At 37.7% G+C, this 21,106-nt stretch overlaps 1 long non-coding RNA gene across 1 annotated transcript in view; it reads right to left on the bottom strand.

Annotated features, from left to right (window-relative positions):
* Positions 1 to 14,508, bottom strand: part of LOC147350165 (uncharacterized) — a 39,132-nt gene extending 24,624 nt beyond the window's left edge. Inside the window, exon 1 of the long non-coding RNA XR_015149194.1 lies at positions 14,428 to 14,508. This is a non-coding gene — a long non-coding RNA (uncharacterized LOC147350165). The remainder of the gene's footprint in view (positions 1 to 14,427) is intronic.
* Positions 14,509 to 21,106: the final 6,598 nt, after the last annotated feature.

Here is a 21,106-nt window from a genome sequence, read left to right as displayed (position 1 = left end):
TTCTTTACATATTCCTGATATGAACCCCTCATTGAATATGATTTGCAAACATTTTCTACTATTTGGTTTGCTGCCCTTTCACTATTAATAGTGCTATCAGTTCAGTTCAGAGTGTTATGAGGCAAAATAATTTTAATTTTTATGTAGTTCAACATATCTAATTGAAGAAGCCTAAACACTGTTCTTTCCACTTTCAGTGGCTACCTGGCTGCTGGTTTTCAAAGCCATTACAGCAGTGAGTCTTGAAGAAAAGAAACAGGGCGAACTAACTCATCACACAAAACACTGTTAATGTTGGAATTACTTTGTTTTCAGAATAAACATTTTCTACTTTTTGAAATACTTTGGCTGATTTCCAGAGTTCTGGACTAGCTGACTGTTTTTGCCAGTTTTTCCTGTCATTGTTACAGGAGAGAATTTTCAGATGTCTTCACCATTTTCACAGACATCCCTCTCAGCATGTATACTAGTGACGTATTTGTCAAAAAATTGAGAAATAAGAACTCATGGTGAAGACTGGAGTAAAATAACATTAATTTACAGGCTAAAAACATCATCATCTTCTGTAACTCAGCCTGAAACTTAAAAAGCATGTTGAAAAATTACTACTATTCTAATGTTCTTTAAATTCAGCTTTACTTAGTATTTCAAAATATTCTCCAATATTTTTGATAAAATATTAGGCTTAAAATAGTTGAACCTGTTTAGGAAAGCATGAAATTTATCTATACTTAAATGAGACACAATAATTATTCTATTTATTCTAGCCCTAGTTTCTTTCTCTACTATTTCTTGTATTCTTGATTCAGTAAATTATTTCATTCCTTTAAAATTTTTTTAAAATGTCTTTAAAACTATATTAAATTAATGCTCATTGTCTTTTTCCTCCTGTTGATTCTGTTTTCCTCTCAAATGATTTCTTCCCTGCTGTGGTAGGTAGGAGTCTATGGGAAATAATGTCTTTTTAATTAATTTTTATATCCTTGTAGTGTGGATGTATTCAGTTCAGTTCAGTCGCTCAGTTGTGTCCGACTCTTTGCGACCCCATGAATCACAGCACACCAGGCCTTCCTGTCCATCACCAACTCCCAGAGTTCACCCAAACTCATGTGCATTGAGTCAGTGATGCCATCCAGCCATCTCATCCTCTGTCATCCCCTTCTCCTCCTGCCCCTAATCCCTCCCAGCATCAGGGTATTTTCCAATCAGTCAACCCTTCGCATTTGAGGTGACCAAAGTATTTTATTATATATTAGTATCTATTTAAATTTTATGTCCCTTAAGATAGTCTATCTCTTTTTTTGAAGTGCTGTTTAATGTTAATATATTGTCTAAATTAAGCATAATAACTAATGATTTTATTTCTTCAGGATGTACTTACATGGTACATAGCATTGTGATGTTTCTATTTCTTATTTACAACACATTATAGCCAATAGAACAGAATGTGCATATAATTTTTGTCCTAAATCTTCTCTTCATATTGGTATAAAACAATGTCATTATTTGGAATTAAACTTCAGGAAAAGTGATTTACTGGCAGAAATCAAACTTCATTACTCACCTGCCTGATTGTTTCATTCATTTCTACATATTTAATATTAAATTCAAAAGTATCTTTGTGCTATTGGAGATTTATCCAAATAGTTTTTATAGATAAATTATTTTACCTTTGTTTTTCACATCTGATTTTTGACCCTGTGGTACGTATTTTGGGCTTCCCAAGTGGTCCAGTGATAAAGAATCCACCTGCCAATGCAGGAGAGTCAAGAGAGGAGGATTCAATCCCTGGGTCAGGAAGATCCTTTGGACTAGGAAAGGGCAACACACTCCAGTATTCTTGCCTGGAAAATTTCATGACAGAGCAGCCTGGCAGGCTGCAGTTGATGGGATCACAAAGAGTTATATATGATTGAGTGAGCACACACATATCTTTAATGTTAAACAGAGCAAAGCAAATACTAAAATTAATACTTTAAAAACTGTCTGGGATCGTGTGTGTGTGGGCATGCACGCGCATGTGTGTGCATACGTGTATTTTTGCTTTCATGCAATGGGGGCAGGGAGAAGAGAGAGACCCATTCAGTTAGATTCATTCCTTCCCTTACTCCCAGCTAACAGTTACCTTTATTTGCTGTTGCCATTTGATTTTTAAGAAATTAGTGTGTAAACTATTTATGTTTATACTAAAAGAGTCCAATAACATTAAAGAATTTATTCCATGGTATCACAGAAAAATTGATTATAAATTCTGTTTAAACCATTTAGTAGCTTTGTGGACTTAAGGGAATAAAATATCTTCTCTAAATGTCTAGCCCATAATCTAACAAGGTGTTATATTTTTATACATATTTTTTAAAAGATTCAGTGAACTAAATACTTATTTTTAACACTTACTGCAATAATTTTAAACTTTATTATTTTTTTCTCCATATTGATGTAAAAATGAGAAAATAAGTTGTATATCCCCAGAGTATTTATAAAAGCAACCTCCAGGAAATTTGCATTAATCTACATTGTATACATTAATATGTATGCTGATCAAATATAGCAGTACACTACTGAATAGCTAGTTGTTGCATTTAATATCTTCAATTAAAAGATGAAGTCTGTTAAGTTTTATCTTTGTCACTTGGTCCTTCTGTAACACATCTGGCAATTTGAGTGTGATAAGATGGCCCCTGATCAAACATTAAAAATTGATCAAACATTAAATATTCTAAACTTCATAGTAAAGAGCCATTTTATTCTAGAAATTGTGTCAATTTATGGAATGTATAAGAAAACACATTTATCTAGGCAAGTCTGGAACCAAATTAAGAGAATCAAAGTGTTGCTGACACTGGAGACTGTGAGAATGCAGTTCATAATAGACCAAAAAATAATATGTACATAAATATATATACATGAATGAAAAATAATCTATTTTTACCATTTGTTTCTTTAAAATCAGGTGAATCAGAATGCTTCACATATGACAGGGAAGATGAATCTCATGATAGTAACTAATTTTGGAAACAAAAAATGTTAATCATCCAAATGAAATAGAGACACTTAAACACTAAAGAAGTAACTTTGCATCTATACCCTTTTATACATTTTTCTTAGTAATGAATAACATGAGAGCCTATCTGCCAACATATTTTTTTTCTTCAGAAAAGTTAAAGTTTTTAGAAGTAAATCCATACAGAATATACATGGTAAAAAGTTTATTTTTTGATTTATTCTACTAAATTATTGGTAGATTTCTTTCTTTACTTAGGGTGGGGAGATGTATCAAAATAATCTCCTCCCTTAATAAAGATGTGTTAAATAATACATAAACATCTATATTTTTTCCTACCAAAGTTTATTGTTCATTATCATGTCTATAACTAAAGAGAAATGACATGAATCCACAATATACAGTTTAACATATTCCATCAGTTTCAAAAGATTTAACATATTAAAAGCCTGTTTCTAAATTTTTTCATAAGTTTTATGTCATTTAAATATTAATATATAATTAGTAAAATTCGGAGTACATTAGAAAACAGGAAAAACTGAATTATAAAGATCTCATTAACTCGCTTAAGGGATTAAACACATACCTGCACAAGGGGAATTTTTTCTTTGAAAACAGAAATAGTCTGACTCATTTGATACAGAAAATAATCAGCAATATATTTTCTATTCCTTTTGCCTGTTAGAAATTGCAGATTATGTTTTATCTAATGTCTTTAAGGAATTCATTTTAATATGTTGCTTCAGATTTCAATATGCAACAGGAAATCGTCCTTCAAATTGTCAGTTTATGTTTCTACTTAGCCTATGTGCTTATACATAATTGTTGGTAACTTTCCTTCTATATTTGGTTATACTTGGCTAGTATACCACTTTTGGTCACTGAATACGTATCACTCATGGACCAATCAGAGACAGAAAACCAGTATGAGATCATCATATATTATGAATGGTCTCACATGATTGTTGGAACTGGTACTAGTCAGATTTGTCAGGAATGTCAGGAAATGTAAACTGGAACTCTCCGGCATCACCTATAAGCTGCAATCTACAATCAGAATTCATTCTTCACTGAAGCCTCAATCAGTTCTTACGGCCTTTAAGTGATAGACTCAGGCCCATCTAGATTATTTAGAATAATAATCTCACTTAGAGTCAGTTGATTTGGACTTTAATCATCTTTGCAAAATGCCTTCACAGTATCACCTAGACTAGTATTTGGAAAACTGGAGACCTCAGCCTTGCCAACATGATACATAAAACTGATGGTAGACTACCTCTTCTTACATTAGAGCCCATACACATCTCCTTGATCCATAAGGAATCTCCAAATAAAGAGGAATGACAATGTAATACAACTGAGAATATAATAATCCCTTCCCCAGAGAAGCATGCAAAATATTCAGGTAATGTTTACTCTTCTCCTTTGACATTTATAACTTAAATATCATGACAAAACTATGAAGAATATATCTTGTGGTAGATAAAAAAATATTTTTTTTATTTATATATACTTATAGGGCTTCAAGGAGCCGTGGCTGTGCGGGCTCAGGAGGGCCTAGAGGAGCTATCCCACTTTGAAGGTCAGGAAGGGTGGCAGTGAGGAGATACCCCTCGTCCAAGGTAAGGAGCAATGGCTGCGCTTTGCTGGAGCAGCCGTGAAGATATACTCCACACCCAAGGTAAGAGAAACCCAAGTAAGACGGTAGGTGTTGCAAGAGGGCATCAGAGGGCAAACACACTGAAACCATACTCACAGAAAACTAGTCAATCTAATCACACTAGGACCACAGCCTTGTCTAACTCAATGAAACTAAGCAATGCCCATGGGGCAACCCAAGACGGGTGGGTCATGGTGGAGAGATTTGACAGAATGTGGTCCACTGAAGAAGGGAATGGCAAACCACTTCAGTGTTCTTGCCTTGAGAACCCCATGAACAGTATGAAAAGGCAAAATGATAGGATACTGAAAGAGAAACTCCCCAGGTCAGTAGGTGCCCAATATGCTACTGGAGATCAGTGGAGAAATAACTCCAGAAAGAATGAAGGGATGGAGCCAAAGCAAAAACAATACCCAGCTGTGGATGTGACTGGTGATAGAAGCAAGGTCTGATGCTGGAAAGAGCAATATTGCATAGGAACCTGGAATGTCAGGTCCATGAATCAAGGCAAATTGGAAGTGGTCAAACAAGAGATGGCAAGAGTAAATGTCGACATTCTAGGAATCAGTGAACTGAAATGGACTGGAATGGGTGAATTTAACTCAGATGACCATTATATCTACTACTGCACGCAGGAATCCCTCAGAAGAAATGGAATCGCCATCATAGTCAACAAGAGTCCAAAATGCAGTACTTGGATGCAATCTCAAAAACGACAGACTGATCTCTGTTTGTTTCCAAGGCATTCAATATCACAGTGATCCAAGTCTATGCCCCAACCAGTAACACTGAAGAAGCTGAAGTTGAACGGTTGTATGAAGATCTACAAGACCTTTTAGAACAAACACCCAAAAAAGATGTCCTTTTCATTATAGGGGACTGGAATGCAAAAGTAGGAAGTCAAGAAACACCTGAAGTAAAAGGCAAATTTGGCTTTGGAATACAGAATGAAGCAGGGCAAAGACTAATAGAATTTTGCTAAAAAAACGCACTGGACATAACAAACACCCTTTTCCGACAACACAAGAGAAGACTCTATACATGGACATCACCAGATGGTGAACACCGAAATCAGGTTGATTATCTTCTTTGCAGCCAAAGATGGAGAAGCTCTATACAGTCAGCAAAAACAAGACCAGAAGCTGACTGTGGCTCAGACCATGAACTCCTTATTGCCAAATTCAGACTTAAATTGAAGAAAGTAGGGAAAACCAATATACAATTCAGGTATGACCTAAATCAAATCCCTTATGATTATACAGTGGAAGTGAGAAATAGATTTAAGGGCCTAGATCTGAGAGATAGAGTGCCTGATGAACTATGGAATGAGGTTCGTGACATTGTACAGGAGACAGGGATCAAGACCTTCTGCATGAAAAAGAAATGCAAAAAAGCAAAATAGCTGTCTGGTGAGGCCTTAGAAATAGCTGTGAAAGAAGAGAAGCAAAAAGCAAAGGAGAAAAGGAAAGATATAAACATCTGAATGCAGAGTTCCAAAGAATAGCAAGAAGAGATAAGAAAGCCTTCTTCAGCAATCAATGCAAAGAAATAGAGGAAAACAACAGAATGGGAAAGAGTAGGAAATCTCTTCAATAAATCAGATGTGATTTTCCTGAAGGAAAATACCAAAGGAACATTTCATGCAAAGATGAGCTCAATAAAGGACAGAAATGGTATGGATCTAACAGAAGCAGAAGATATTAAGAAGAGATGGAAAAAATACACAGAAGAACTGTACAAAAAAGATCTTCATGACCCAGATAATAATGATGGTGTGAGCACTGACCTAGAGCCAGACATCCTGGAATGTGAAGTCAAGTGGGCATTAGAAAGCATCACTACGAACAAAGCTAGTGGAGGTGATGGAATTCCAGGGGAGCTATTCCAAATCCTGAAAGATGATGCTGTGAAAGAGCTGCACTCAACAGGCCAGCAAATTGGAAAACTCAGCAGTGGCCACAGGACTGGAAAAGGTAAGTTTTCATTCCAATCCCAAAGAAAGGCAATGCCAAAGAATGCTCAAACTACCGTACAATTGCACTCATCTCACACCTAGTAAAGTAATGCTCAAAATTCTCCAAGCCAGGCTTCAGCAATATGTGAACCGTGAACTTCCCGATGTTCAAGCTGGTTTTAGAAAAGGCAGAGGAACCAGAGATCAAATTGCCAACATCCGCTGGATCATCGAAAAAGCAAGAGAGTTCCAGAAAAACATCTCTTTCTGCTTTATTGACTGTGCCAAAGCCTTTGACTCTGTGGATCACAAAGTGTGGAAAATTAACCCCACGATCAGTTGCTGAAATAAGGAATGAAAAATTATGAGAATTTTTTTCTTGTGAATGTATGTGTGCATGCTGCTCTGTCACTCAGTTGTGTCTGACTCTGTGACCCTATGGACTGCACCACACCAGGCTTCTCTGTCCATGGAATATTCCAGGCAAGAAACTAGAGTGGGTTGCCATTTTCTATTCCAGGAAATCTTCCTGACTCATGGATTGAACCTGTATCTCCTGCATCTCTTGTGTTGGCAAGTGGATTCTTTACTATCTGAACCACTTTTCCAATGAGGAAAAGACTCATTGGAAAAAACTGTGGAAAATTCTGAAAGAGATGGGAATACCAGACCACATGATCTGCCTCTTGAGAAATTTGTATGCAGGTCAGGAAGCAACAGTTAGAACTGGACATGGAACAACAGACTGGTTCCAAATAGGAAAAGGAGTTCGTCAAGGCTGTATATTGTCACCCTGTTTATTTAACTTATATGCAGAGTACATCATGAGAAACGCTGGACTGGAAGAAACACAAACTGGAATCAAGATTGTTGGGAGAAATATCAATAATCTCAGATACTCAGATGACACCACCCTTATGGCAGAAAGTGGAGAGGAACTAAAAAGCCTCTTGATGAAATTGAAAGTGGAGAGTGAAAAAGTTGGCTTAAAGCTCAACATTCAGAAAACGAAGATCATGGCATCCGGTCCCACCACTTCATGGGAAATAGATGGGGAAACAGTGGAAACAGTGTCAGACTTCATTTTTCTGGGCTCCAAAATCACTACAGATGGTGACTGCAGCCATGAAATTAAAAGACACTTACTCCTTGGGAGGAAAGTTATGACCAACCTAGATAGCATATTCAAAAGCAGAGACATTACTTTGCCAACAAAGGTTCATCTAATCAAGGCTGTGGTTTTTCCTGTGGTCATGTATGGATGTGAGAGTTGGACTTTGAAGAAAGCTGAGTGCCAAAGAATTGATGCTTTTGAACTGTGGTGTTGAAGAAGACTCTTGAGAGTCCCTTGGACTGCAAGGAGATCCAACCAGTCCATTCTGAAGGGGATCAGCCCTGGGATTTCTTTGGAAGGAATGATGCTAAAGCTGAAACTCCAGAACTTTGGCCACCTCATGCGAAGAGTTGAGTCATTGGAAAAGACTCTGATGCTGGGAGGGATTGGGGGCAGGAGGAGAAGGGGATGACAGAGGATGAGATGGCTGGATGGCATCACTGACTCGATGGAGTGAGTCTGAGTGAACTCTGGGAATTGGTGATGGACAGGGAGGCCTGGCGTGCTGTGATTCATGGAGTTGCAAAGAGTCGGACACGACTGAGTGACTGAACTGAACTGATAGGGCTTCTTTTGTGGTTCAGATAGTAAAGAATCCACTTGCCAACACAAGAGATGCAGGAGATACAGATTCAATCCATGAGTCAGGAAGATCTCCTGGAATAGAAAATGGCAACCCACTCTAGTTTCTTGCCTGGAATATTCCATGGACAGAGAAGCCTGGTGTGGTGCAGTCCATAGGGTCACAGAGTCAGACACAACTGAGTGACAGAGCAGCATGCACACATACATTCACAAGAAAAAAATTCTCATAATTTTTCATTCCTTATTTCAGCAACTGATCATGGGGTTACACCTAGTTTTATAACTACCTTAATTTACTACCATTCCATACTCCCTTTGCTGTCATCAGTCACTTCAGCTGATCCTGGATGTTTGCCTGCTGAGGTGAACTAAACCTTAATCCTAAGGGCCTCCATTAGCAATCCTGTATAAATTGGATTGTTGAAGTAGTTCATTGATTTTAATCCCAGGACATGGTAAGGGATACGTAAGGCATCTCTTATATTCCAGATATGTTTTTTTTTCTTCCTTATCTCCATTTTTTAAGGCCAAAATTTCCCCTTGGTAATATTAAAAAAAAAATCACCCAATATAGTATACCAACATGTTGAATAATTTATTTACTGACTTGATTTAGAGACACAAAGAACCACAAAGTGGCCTAATGAAAGTTAAAATTCTACTTCAATAGAATTATTATTGTCTCTCTTGGAAGAAACATTTCTCTTTGAAATTTACACTTTTAGAGTACCAGATCCTAAGGTTATTGGGATGATGTTTTTGATTTCCAGGAATTATTATAAGTTCTGAGCCAATGTATAGTAATCATAGAAAAGTATGATTTTTTTCTTCTCCATAAGACACAGTCGCCCTGGTAAATTTCTGTATTCCCCATGCAGAAGTCTGAGAGATATATTCAACAGTACAAATGTTGACAGGTTGGATGGGACCCAGCATCCCTTAGGGGTCATGGCTCTGTTTTCATGACTAAAATTGGGTTTCTGCTCATTCTATTCTAAACTCATCTTCTTATACAAACCAAATAAGCTTTTAGTAGACTGCCCTTTTATTATAGCAACACAATGATTAACTTGCTTTGACTCCATTGTCCATTATTGTAACCACATACTCCTTACCTTTGGTGATTAAAGTGCCATAATTTTGTCCTGTTGCCCTAGGATCCAGTTACACCCATCGAATTTAGGGATCCTAGTTCAAGGCCAACAATTTCCATTTTGATTTCTGACTTACAGAATGACCATGAAAAAGAAAGTGAAAGTGTGAGTTGCTCAGTTGTGTCCAACTCTTGGCAACCCCATGGACTATAGACCACCGGGCTCCTCTGTCCATGGAATTCTCCAAGCAAGAATATTGGAGTGGGGTGTCATTCCCTTCTCCAGGGATTTCCTGACCCAGGGACTGAACCCGGGTATCTTGCATTGCAGGCAGATTATTTACCACCTGAACCACCAGAGAGACCCACAGAATCACCATAGAGCTCTTTAAGAATGGTTGAGTTTCTCTCACAATTGTGGTAAAAGGTTTGTCCTCCAGATCACTGGGGCAGGTGAACAATTTTTACAAAATAAATCTACTCTAACATTCCAACCTCCATGAACTTCTCACTAGCATATAAAAGAAGTTCTGGTAATTCAACTTATTTATGGTGGACAATGGGTCTGTGTTTCAGAAGATATACCACACAAACTGTTATAGACATTTTTAAATCTTCAAGCAAAAACACCAAATCTGGAATCTTGGTTTAGTAGACAGGAGTTAAAAAATTAGGCTTGATCCAAGTTTATATTTCGTTTACCATGAAGGCCATATCCTTAATTATTTTCTAAATATATTTCTCAGATTTTTCTAATTTAGACAGCCATGAAGTTTTCTTGGTGTATGGAACAACTATATGGCTAACACTTTGCTTCTCACCCTTTATGGCCTTATGGGATTTGTTCTGTGTCTAGAAACAAAGAAGGGTGATGGGAGTAGGTTCTGAAGAGCATTATCAGTTCCATATATGGAAGCTAATTCAGTGGAGATAATCACAGTTTCTTTGGGAAAAGGAGAGTTAAACTCCACAGTCAGTGGTAGAAGAGCCATTTTTACAGGCAAATACAACTTGGTAGCATCTAGATGTCAATGTCCCTAGGTTCATCAGGATCTAACCATATATTCCCATTTTCAATTTTCAGGATGCTATCCACCCCTCGCCCCCACATAAATGCCCTCATTTTAACTGAAGTTTCACTGTAAAGTTGAGAATTCAATCTATACTGTAATTTAGCTCCTCACAGAACTTGATTTTCAGAAAGTGTGGCCTTGAGGCTTCAGGACATGAATTCATTTGAGAGCAGATTTAGAATATCTCAGTCATTTATGTGGAACTTAAGATGGTAATCTGAATCCCAGAGATTATTCTTTTATTTTCTTTAGCTTGATCATGGGCAACTAGCCAAATTCACTATAGACTATTTTTCACAGTAAAATGTATGTTCTCAAATCTTGTCAAACTCTTTCTTACAGAGGCCAAAGCTAATACAATCAGTACCAGTGGTAGCCCTAGAAAAAACTTCAGGATGGAATTTTAGAATATGATCTATCGCTGATGGGGGAGGTGATACTTCCTAATACTGGTGTTTAGAGTGATGAAGACCCTTGGAACACGGGTAATATTGCAGTTACTGATGTTTTATTATTAGAGACAACAGGGATCATAGCTCTATGTGGAATTATTGGCACCTGAAAGTCATCTAGTTGTAATTGGGCCAGTTGAAAATAATAAAGTCCTAGCTAATTCATGCAAAACGTGGTGCAGTGCAAAAAACAGTGAAGCTATAGATACAGCTGGTGGTATTCCACCACAATCAACCACTTTATCAAGATGAAAAAATCAGCAAGCAAAACATTCACATTGGTTCTGTGACTTGTGGAGTTCTAGAAGGAACTGAGTCTGGAACTATGCCTCCACACCCCTTAAAATTAAGATACAATTCTTTCATCAAACTCACACTGGTTACCTATTTTACATATGGCAAGCTATATCTTTCAATTCTGTTCTCTCAAATCATCCCACCCACTTCTTCTCCCACTGCATCCAAATGTCTATTCTTTATAACTGTGGCTCTTTTGCTGCCCTGCCCATAGGATCATTCTTTGACAACCTAGAAGGATAGGGTGGGGAGGGAGGTGGGAGAGGGTTTCAGGATGGAAGGAACACATGTGTACCTATGGTAGATTCACACTGATGGATGGCAGAAATCCATCCCAATATTGTAAAGTAATTATCCTCCAATTAAAATTTAAAAAACATAAAAGTTTAAGATACAATTCTAAATAATACAAGATAATTCATAAAAAAAGGAAACAAGTATGATATTTCAAAAATGTGTAGGAATACTAAAAGCTGAGAGGAAATTTTATGCTTAGATATATGGAAGAAAAGGAATAGGCTTCCCAGGTGGCTCAGTGGTAAAGTATCCACCTAACAACACAGGAGCCAGGGGGTTCAATCCCTGGGTTGGGAAGATCCCCTGGAGGGAAAAATGGCAATCTACTCCAGTATTCTTACCTGGAAAAAAAAAATAACACATTCATAAAAGATCAAAAAAGAGTCAGACACAGCTGAGTATGGATGTGCAGTATGCAACAAGGGATAAGTCTGAATATGTGATATATTCTTCATATCAACATTTAGGGGAAAATACAAATCAAACTGAAAGAAAATGTGAGGAACTAAATAAGGGCAACATCAGCATATTAAAGAACTAGTATATAGTGGAGGAAGAAAATAAGTGGATATTAGGAACAGTTTTACTCCACAGAAAAAAAAGATTAAATAGAACAAATTTTTCAAAAGCACAACTAAATATGACTCAATGAATAAAGATTATAGACTTTGTCTGGTTCACAGTAATTGTTAAAAATCACTCACACCCCATAAAACCTATACTACTTTATATCTTCTCTGTTGTAACATTTGAAAAATTTAATGAATAAACACCAATATTGCATAAACTCTTAATAGGAATAAAGGAAATGTTACCATGCTTTTTATGATTCCAGAGTACCCCACATTAATACAAACCACTAACAAAGATAGCACCAGAAAGTTATCTCCTGAATATAGATGCTATATATATATATCGGAGAAGGCAATGGCACCCCACTCCAGTACTCTTGCCTGGAAAATCCCATGGACAGAGGAGCCCGGTAGGCTGCAGTCCATGGGGTCGCTCAGAGTCGGACTGGACTGAGCGACTTCACTTTCACTTTTCACCTTCATGCATTGGAGAAGGAAATGGCAACCCACTCCAGTATTCTTGCCTGGAGAATCCCAGGGACAGGGGAGCCTGGTGGGCTGCCGTCTATGGGGTTGCACAGAGTTGTACATGACTGAAGCGACTTAGCAGCAGCAGTATATATATATATATATATATATAGAGAGAGAGAGAGAGAGAGAGAGAGAGAGGACAAATCCAACAATACATAAAAAGATAAATCAAAAGTAAGTTGTTTTCATACCAAGAATGTTTACTAGAAGAATATTCAAAACTCAATCAATGTAAATTGATAGAAGTAGAAAAATCATTATAAAAGTCAGCATCTTACCTTGATGTGTTATAGTAAAAATGCTCAGAGTCAAAGACAATGAAATTTTGAAATAAGCAAAGTTACTCATAACATACAAAAAACCCAGTGCAATTAAGACTTACTATTCAACAAAACAATTGAGTTTAGAGGGCAATGCAAAGACAGAGCCATGGGCTTAAAACATTAGTCAAACAAGAATCTTATAAACAGCTAAAATGTCTTTCAAAATTGAAAGGAACAAGATTCCAATTTCAGCCCTGGCTTGGAAGTTCTCAATCCCATTCTTACAAGAAAAATTCTGAGCAAATTGAGAAAAAAATATTTTTCTTGAATCCATCAGAGAAAGGAGAGTACAGACCAAACTGACAGTAAAATCCAGAGAGACAGGCAACCACAAAATATTGCAGATAAAGCTTAACTGGAGCAGAAGCTGCTAGAATTGTAAACTAGTCAGAATACATATACATTAATTTGGACAAATTGCTGGAGTTTGTGTATGAAATAGTGTGAATCTCATGAGATTTGCAGTTTGGGGTGAATCCAGTATTTTTGTGAGTTTCTCCTGTAAGAATGCTGCTAAGTCACTTCAGTCATGTCCGACTCTGTGTGATCCCATAGACAGCAGCCCACCAGGCTCTGCCATCCCTGGGATTCTCCAGGCAAGAACACTGGAGTGGGTTGCCATTTCCTTCTCCAATGCATGAAGTGAAAAGTGAAAGTGAAGTCGCTCAGTCGTGTCTGACCCTCAGCGACCCCATGGACTGCAGCCTTCCAGCCTTCCAGCCTCCTCCATCCATGAGATTTTCCAGGCAAGAGTGCTGGAGTGGGGTGCCATTGCCTTCTCTGCCTATAAGAATACCACAAGGTTATAAATTTAAACAAATCAAGACACAAGAAACAATAACCTGGTGTACGAGACAGCAAAAGAGACACTGATGTATAGAACAGTCTTATGGACTCTGTGGGAGAGGGAGAGGGTGGGAAGATTTGGGAGAATGGCATTGAAACATGTAAAATATCATGTAAGAAATGAGTTGCCACTCCAGGTTCAATGCACGATACTGGATGCTTGGGGCTAGTGCACTGGGATGACCCAGAGGGATGGTATGGGGAGGGAGGAGGGAGGAGGGTTCAGGATGGGGAACACATGTATACCTGTGGCGGACTCATTTTGATATTTGGCAAAACTAATACAATTATGTAAAGTTTAAAAATAAAAGAAAAAAAAAAGACACAAGAAAAAATGCACCTCATATCTCTAGCAGGAAGAGAGGAAGATAACCATTGTGAAATATATTGGGAGTGTTCTCCATAACAAAGGCCTACTTTCCAGAAAAACAGACTTCCAGAGACTTAGTTCCCTGATAGAAGGGTATTTCTCTGATTCCAGCTTGTCCTGGCCTTCCTTTCTCATCTACAGAAGAAGAGATGATAAAGAAACACTGTGAAGGTTGTAGTTCAGAGGCACAGACTCACTAAAATGCTGAAACTTGATCATAATATCACAGAAGGTTGTTTCCTCTCCTGCTACTTACCACTGTACCACCAGGGCTCCACAAAGGAGAAGAGTTGAAAGAGTTGCACGGTTCAGTCTTTATTGAAGAGGCTGTCTTGGGGAAAACAAGGTACACCTGGGAAGGCAAGAAAGCACACACCTGAGAAGGTGAAGCCTTTTGCATTTAAAGTTACAGGAAACATTAAAAACATCCCAATATCACCGTATTAACATAAAGTCTCATACAAAAGGTTTAATTGCATCAATTTCCATCATCCAGTGTTGTGAATTAAGTTGTATCTCCCAAATAGATGTTGAATTCCTAACCCATGGTAACTGTGAATATGACCTTATTTGAGGTGTAATCAAGTCAATATGACATCATATTAGATTATGGTGATCCCTAATCCAAAGACTAGTGTCTTCATAAGAACAGAGAAATATTGATTCATACAGAAATAATGTTGTGTGAAAACAAAGGCAGATATTGGAGAGATACATCTGCAGACCAAGGAATACCAATGGTTTCTGGCAACCTCTGCTGCTGCTGCTATGTCACTTCAGTCGTGTCGGACTCTGTGTGACCCCATAGATGGCAGCCCACCAGGCTCCCCGTCCCTGGGATTCTCCAGCCAAGAACACTGGAGTGGGTTGCCATTTCCTTCTCCACTGGCAACGTCAAGAAGCTAGAAAAAGGCAAAGAAAGATAGTCCCCTAGAGCCTTCAGAGAAAATGGCCATTTCAACTATTTTATTTTGGACTTCTAGATTCCAAAACTATGAAAGAACAAATAATTTTTTTCTCTTGTTTAAATCCACTCAGATTGTGGTGCATTATGGAATACCTAGTATACTAATACAGATTTTTTAATGACAGTGGAGTCCTAGTGAAATAAATAGTTGAAAACTGTGAAGTTAATTTGGAATTGGGTAATCAGCAGAATCTGGAGGTGTCTTAAGGTTCATCATAGAATCAGTCTTAAATTTATATGGAAAGAAAAAAAAAACACTAAAATAGTGATAATAACAGTGAAAAAAAAGAACAAACATCAAAATTTACTATAAACCAACAATAATAAGGAGAATGTGGTTTTAGCAAGAAATGGACATCTAGATCAAAGGAGAAGAAGAGAGAGCCCAGAAATAAGTCTATACAAATATTTTCTACTAATTTTTGTGACTAAGGCACAAAGACAGTAGGGGAAAAAAATAGTCTATTCATAAAATGGTGTTGGAACAATTTGACATCAAAAAGTAAGAAAAAGTTAATCTTGACAAATAGTTTATAAATCTCAAAAATTACCTCAAGATTAATCTGAAAATTAAAATGCAAAAACATAAAAATTCTAGAATAAAACATAGTAGAAAATCTGGTTCAACTAGGTTTGCAAATAAGCTTTTAGACACAACACCAAAATCATGATCTATATATTAAAAATTAATAAAAAAAAAATTAGACTTTAGTAATTTAAAGCCTTTGACTGTGTGGATCACAATCAACTGTGGAAAATTCTGAAAGAGATAGGAATACCAGACGACCTGATCCGCCTCTTGGGAAATCTGTATGCAGGTCAGGAAGCAACAGTTAGAACTGGACATGAAAAAACAGACTGGTTCCAAATAGGAAAAGGAATACGTCAAGGCTGTATATTGTCACCCTGCCTATTTAACTTCTATGCAGAGTACATCATGAGAAACGCTGGACTGGAAGAAACAGAAGCTGGAATCAAGATTGCCTGGAGAAATATCAATAACCTCAGATATGAAGATGACACCACCCTTATGGCAGAAAGTGAAGAGGAACTCAAAAGCCTCTTGATGAAAGTGGAGAGTGAAAAAGTTGGCTTAAAGCTCAACATTCAGAAAACGAAGATCATGGCATCTGGTCCCATCACTTCATGGGAAATAGATGGGGAAACCGTGGAAACAGTGTCAGACTTTATTTTTTGGGGCTCCAAAATCACTGCAGATGGTGACTGCAGCCATGAAATTAAAAGACACTCCTTGAAAGGAAAGTTATGACCAACCTAGATAGCATATTCAAAAGCAGAGACATTACTTTGCCATCAAAGGTCTGTCTAGTCAAGGCTACGGTTTTTCCAGTGGTCATGTATGGATGTGAGGGTTGGACTGTGAAGAAGGCTGAGCGCCGATGAATTGATGCTTTTGAACTGTGATGTTGGAGAAGACTCTTGTGAGTCCTTTGCACTGCAAGGAGATCCAACCAGTCCATTCTGAAGGAGATCAGCCCTGGGATTTCTTTGGAAGGAATGATGCTGAAGCTGAAACTCCAATACTTTGGCCTCCTCATGTGAAGAGCTGACTCACTGGAAAAGACTCTGATGCTGGGAGGGATTGGGGGCAGGAGGAGAAGGGGAGGACAGAGGATGAGATGGCTGGACGGCATCACTGACTCGATGGACGTGAGTCTGAGTGAACTCTGGGAGTTTGTGATGGACAGGGAGGCCTGGTGTGCTGTGATTCATGGGGTCACAAAGAGTAGGACACGACTGAGCGACTGAACTGAACTGAACTGAATTTAAAATATTCTACTCTGTGAAAATCACTATTAAAAGAAAGAAAATCAAGCCTCAGGAAAGACAAATCTTAAAAACCATTATCTGAAAAAGAGGTTTATCTAAAGCTCTAAACAACTTTTCAATCTCAAGATAAGAAAACAAAACACCCTAATTTAAAAATCGCAGGAGAGTGGTGTGCCAATAATCTGAACAAACACCGTACATCAAAGAAAATATACATATAAAAAATACCCAAAATAATTTATCATGGAGGAATTACAAAGTAAGAAAAAGCAGATGCCATGGTACACCTATTATTGATAGAATATTAGCAATAATAAAAATAAATGAAACTGACATTATGAAATGTTGGCAATAGGGAATTGCATGAAAATTCTGTGCTGTGAGAATGCTAAATTTGTAACCACTTTAGAACATAGTGTGACAGTTTCTTTTGAAAATAAACAAGTCTTAACCATACTTCAGCAGTTGTGCTTCTAGATATTTGCACAAGTGCTTTGAAAATTTATTTCCACATAAAACCCTGCACATGTTTCTAGCAGTTTTATTTATAATCAAAGCAACCAAGAGGTTGCTTTGTTAAGGAATAAACATGTTAATGATTCTTTATTCATTATGTTAATGAATAAATAAACTGAGGCACATCCATAAAATGGGGTCTTTTCCGTAATAACTGTAAATGGAATATTAAGCCATGGAACATGTGGACAAAGCTTAAGCATCCACTTCTAAGTAAAAGAAGTTGCTTTAAAAAGGCTACCTGCTTTATATTGCCAATTATATGTCTTTAGAAAAGGCAAAACTATCAAGAGAGTAAAAGGTTCACAGATTGCCAGTGGTTTGTGATTTAAACAGGAATGTTTGAGATTTAAACACAGAATTTTGATGGTAGTGAACTTTGTGCAATGGTTAATATATGACATTTTGAATATGTTTAAATACATAAAACTTTACAGCGCAAAGAGTGAAACTTAATGAACCTGGGTTTTCTTAAAAAAAAAAAAACATATTTAGGAAGTTTAAAAATACCAAGTAGAAAATGTCACCAACAAAGCCCACTGGTGTCCCCCAGAAAAATAAGATGAAATCTAGATGAAATTATAGATGAAAATATAGATGAAATTATACTATACAGTCTAATCTATTCTTTTGTGCTTAGTTTAGTTTTCCTAGCTTATACGGGTCTGTGTGCCAAGGCCTTATACCTAACATGTCAGATTACAGATACCCACACAGAACCACTGGGCCCACCTAGTGCTTCTCATTCCAACTTGATGGGACTTTGTGCAGAAGGACTGCTCAAGACACTGCAATTCAAGATGGCAACAGCGTACTGTGTGGAGAGGTGCTAAAATGAAGTGAATGCCGCTCAATCATGTCTGACTCTTTGCAACCCCATGGACTGTAGCCTGCCAGGCTCCTCTGTCTGTAGAATTCTCCAGGCCAGAATACTGGAGCGGGTTGCCATTTCCTTCTCCAGGGGATCTTCCCAACCCAGGGATCAAATCCAGGACTCCTGCATTGAAGGCGAATTCTTTATCCTCTCAGCCATCTACACTGGGTATTTCAGATTGAAGCAACAGGACTGAGGGAACTCTGCCCCTCCCTCTGCAGAGGATCAGCAAAAACTTATAAGGAAATTTTCACAAGCAAGGGCAAATGATCAGTGTAGTCTGACCCGAACAGCATCTCGCTCAGTTAGCCAGACATCAAGATGAGTTTTCAGCTGTTGCTCAGACCTGGGGGAAGTTAAAATTCAGGAACTTGCAGGCAGGAGAGAAGCCTGACATTAGTCAGTTTAGTGAAGACACAATGTTTGATCTTTTGAGGAATGTATTAACATGTTACTGCTGGTTTGCTATTCCATTGTAAAACTCCTCTGTGTTTGCCTGCACTTCCTAGAACTTTCTTGTTGAACATACTGTTTTTCATGTGATATCACTAACTCCTATGTTATTGAAAGACTGTACTTTTATGTTTTTTCTATCTCTCTCACATTCTTACCTATATCTTATATATTTTATTAGATATTACATATTTTCTATTTTTCCATAAAATAAAATAAGCAGTAAAAAACTGAACTATTGTGCATCTTACACATCAATTATGTGTCTCTACTAACCAACTTCTTCCACTAGTTGGTAAAAAGTGGCTGCAACAATTTTTATCACTCATTATTCACCTCATTATAATTTGGACTTCCTCCATTACATTCCCTAAAATATATTTTTCTAAGATCAATAGTGATTTCACTGCAGTTGCTCAGTCATTTCCAACTAATTGCACCCCCATGGACTACAGCATGCCAGGCATCCCTGTCCATCACCAACTCTCAGAGCTTGCTCAAAGTCATGTCCACTAAGCCAGTGACATCATCCAACCATCTCATCCTCTGTTATCCCCCTCCCTTCTTGCCTTCAATCTTTCCCCAAATCAGAGTCTTCTTTAATGAGTCAGCTCTTCACATCAGGCAGCCAAAGTACTGGAGCTTCAGTTTCATCATCAGTCCTTCCAATGAATATTCAGGATTGATTTCTTTAGGATTGACTGGTTGGATCTCCTTGCAGTCAAAGGGACTCTCAAGAGTCTTCTCCAACACCACAGTTCAAAAGCATCAATTCTTGGTGCTCAGCTTTCTTTATGGTCCAATTCTTACATCCATACATGGCTACTGCAAAAACCATAGCTTTGACTAGACGGACCTTTGTCAGCCAAGTAATGTCACTCCTATTTAATACTATGTCTGGGTTTGTAATAGCTTTTCTCACAAGGAGCAAGCACCTTTTAATTTCATGGCTGCAGTCACCATCTGCAGTGACTTTGGAAAATAGTCTGTCATTATTTCCATTGTTTCCCCATCTATTTGCCATGAACTGATGAGATCAGATGCCATGATCTTCATTTTTTTGAAATTTAAGTTTTAAGCCAGCTTCTTCACTCCCCTCTTTCATGTTCATCAAGAGGCTCTTTAGTTCCTCTTCGCTTTCTGCCATATGGGTGGGGTCATGTGCATATCACAGGTTATTGATATTTCTGCTGACAATCTATTCCAGCTTGTGCTTCATTCAATATGGCATTTTTCATGATGTACTGTGTATAGAAGTTAAATAAGCAGTGTGACAATAGACAGCCTGGCATACTCCTTTCTCAATTTGGAACCAGCCCATTGTTCCCTGTCTGGTTCTAACTGTTGTTTCTTGATGTGCATACAGATTTCCCAGAAGGCAGGGAAGGTGGTCTGGTATTCCCATCTCTTCAAGAATTTTCCACCGTTTGTTGTGATCCCCACAGTCAAACGCTTTGGCATAGTCAGTAAAGCAAAAGTAGATGTTTTTTCTGGAAATCTTTTGTTTTCTCGATGGTCCAACAGATGTTGGCAACTTGATATCTGATTCCTCTGCCTTTTCTAAATCCAGCTTGAACATCTGGAAGTTCTTGGTTCATGTACTATTGAAGCCTCTCTGGGAGAATTTTGAGCATTACTTTGCTAGCATGTGAGACAAGTGCAAATGTGCAATAGTTCGGACGTTATTTGGCATTGTCTTTCTTTGGGATTGGAATGAAAATTAACCTTTTCCAGTCCTGTGGCTACTGCTGAGTTTTCCACATTTGCTGGCATATTGAGTGCAGGATTTCACAGCATCATCTTTCAGGATTTGGAATAGCTCAACAGGAATTCCATAACATCCTCTAGCTTTGTAGTGTTGCTTCCTAAGGCCCACTGACTTCACACTGCAGGATACCTAGCTCTAGGTGAATAATTACACCATTGTGGTTATCTGGGTCATGAACATCGTTTTTGTGTAGTTTTTCGGTGTGTTCTTGCCACCTGTTCTTAACATCTTCTGCTTGTGTCAGGCCCATATCATTTCTGTCCTTTATTGTGCTATCTTTGCATGAAATGTTCCCTTGGTATCTCTAATTTTCTTGTCAAGATCTCTAGTCTTTACCATTTTATTGTTTTCCTCTATTTCTTTGCATCAATCACTTAGTAAGGACTTATATGGCTCTAAATCCTATAGTAGTTTATATTGCTGACAATTCTCTTCTTGAAACCCTCACCTTTCTTCGTTTCTTTGATTTCATTTTTTTGTGTGTTTTTTTTTTTTTTTTTTTTAATGTCACTGTCCTCATCTTCTTGATATTCATTTTTTCCCCTTTATCCTCTTTGGGTTCTGTC

The sequence above is a fragment of the Bos grunniens genome, chromosome 20 (genome assembly GCF_055505025.1).
Source record: "Bos grunniens cultivar Pamir isolate PY7600 chromosome 20, Bosgru_T2T1.0, whole genome shotgun sequence".
In the NCBI taxonomy this organism is placed as follows: domain Eukaryota; kingdom Metazoa; phylum Chordata; class Mammalia; order Artiodactyla; family Bovidae; genus Bos; species Bos grunniens.
The sequence above is the reverse complement of the archived record's forward strand: the minus strand, read 5'-3'. Positions and strand labels throughout refer to the sequence as shown.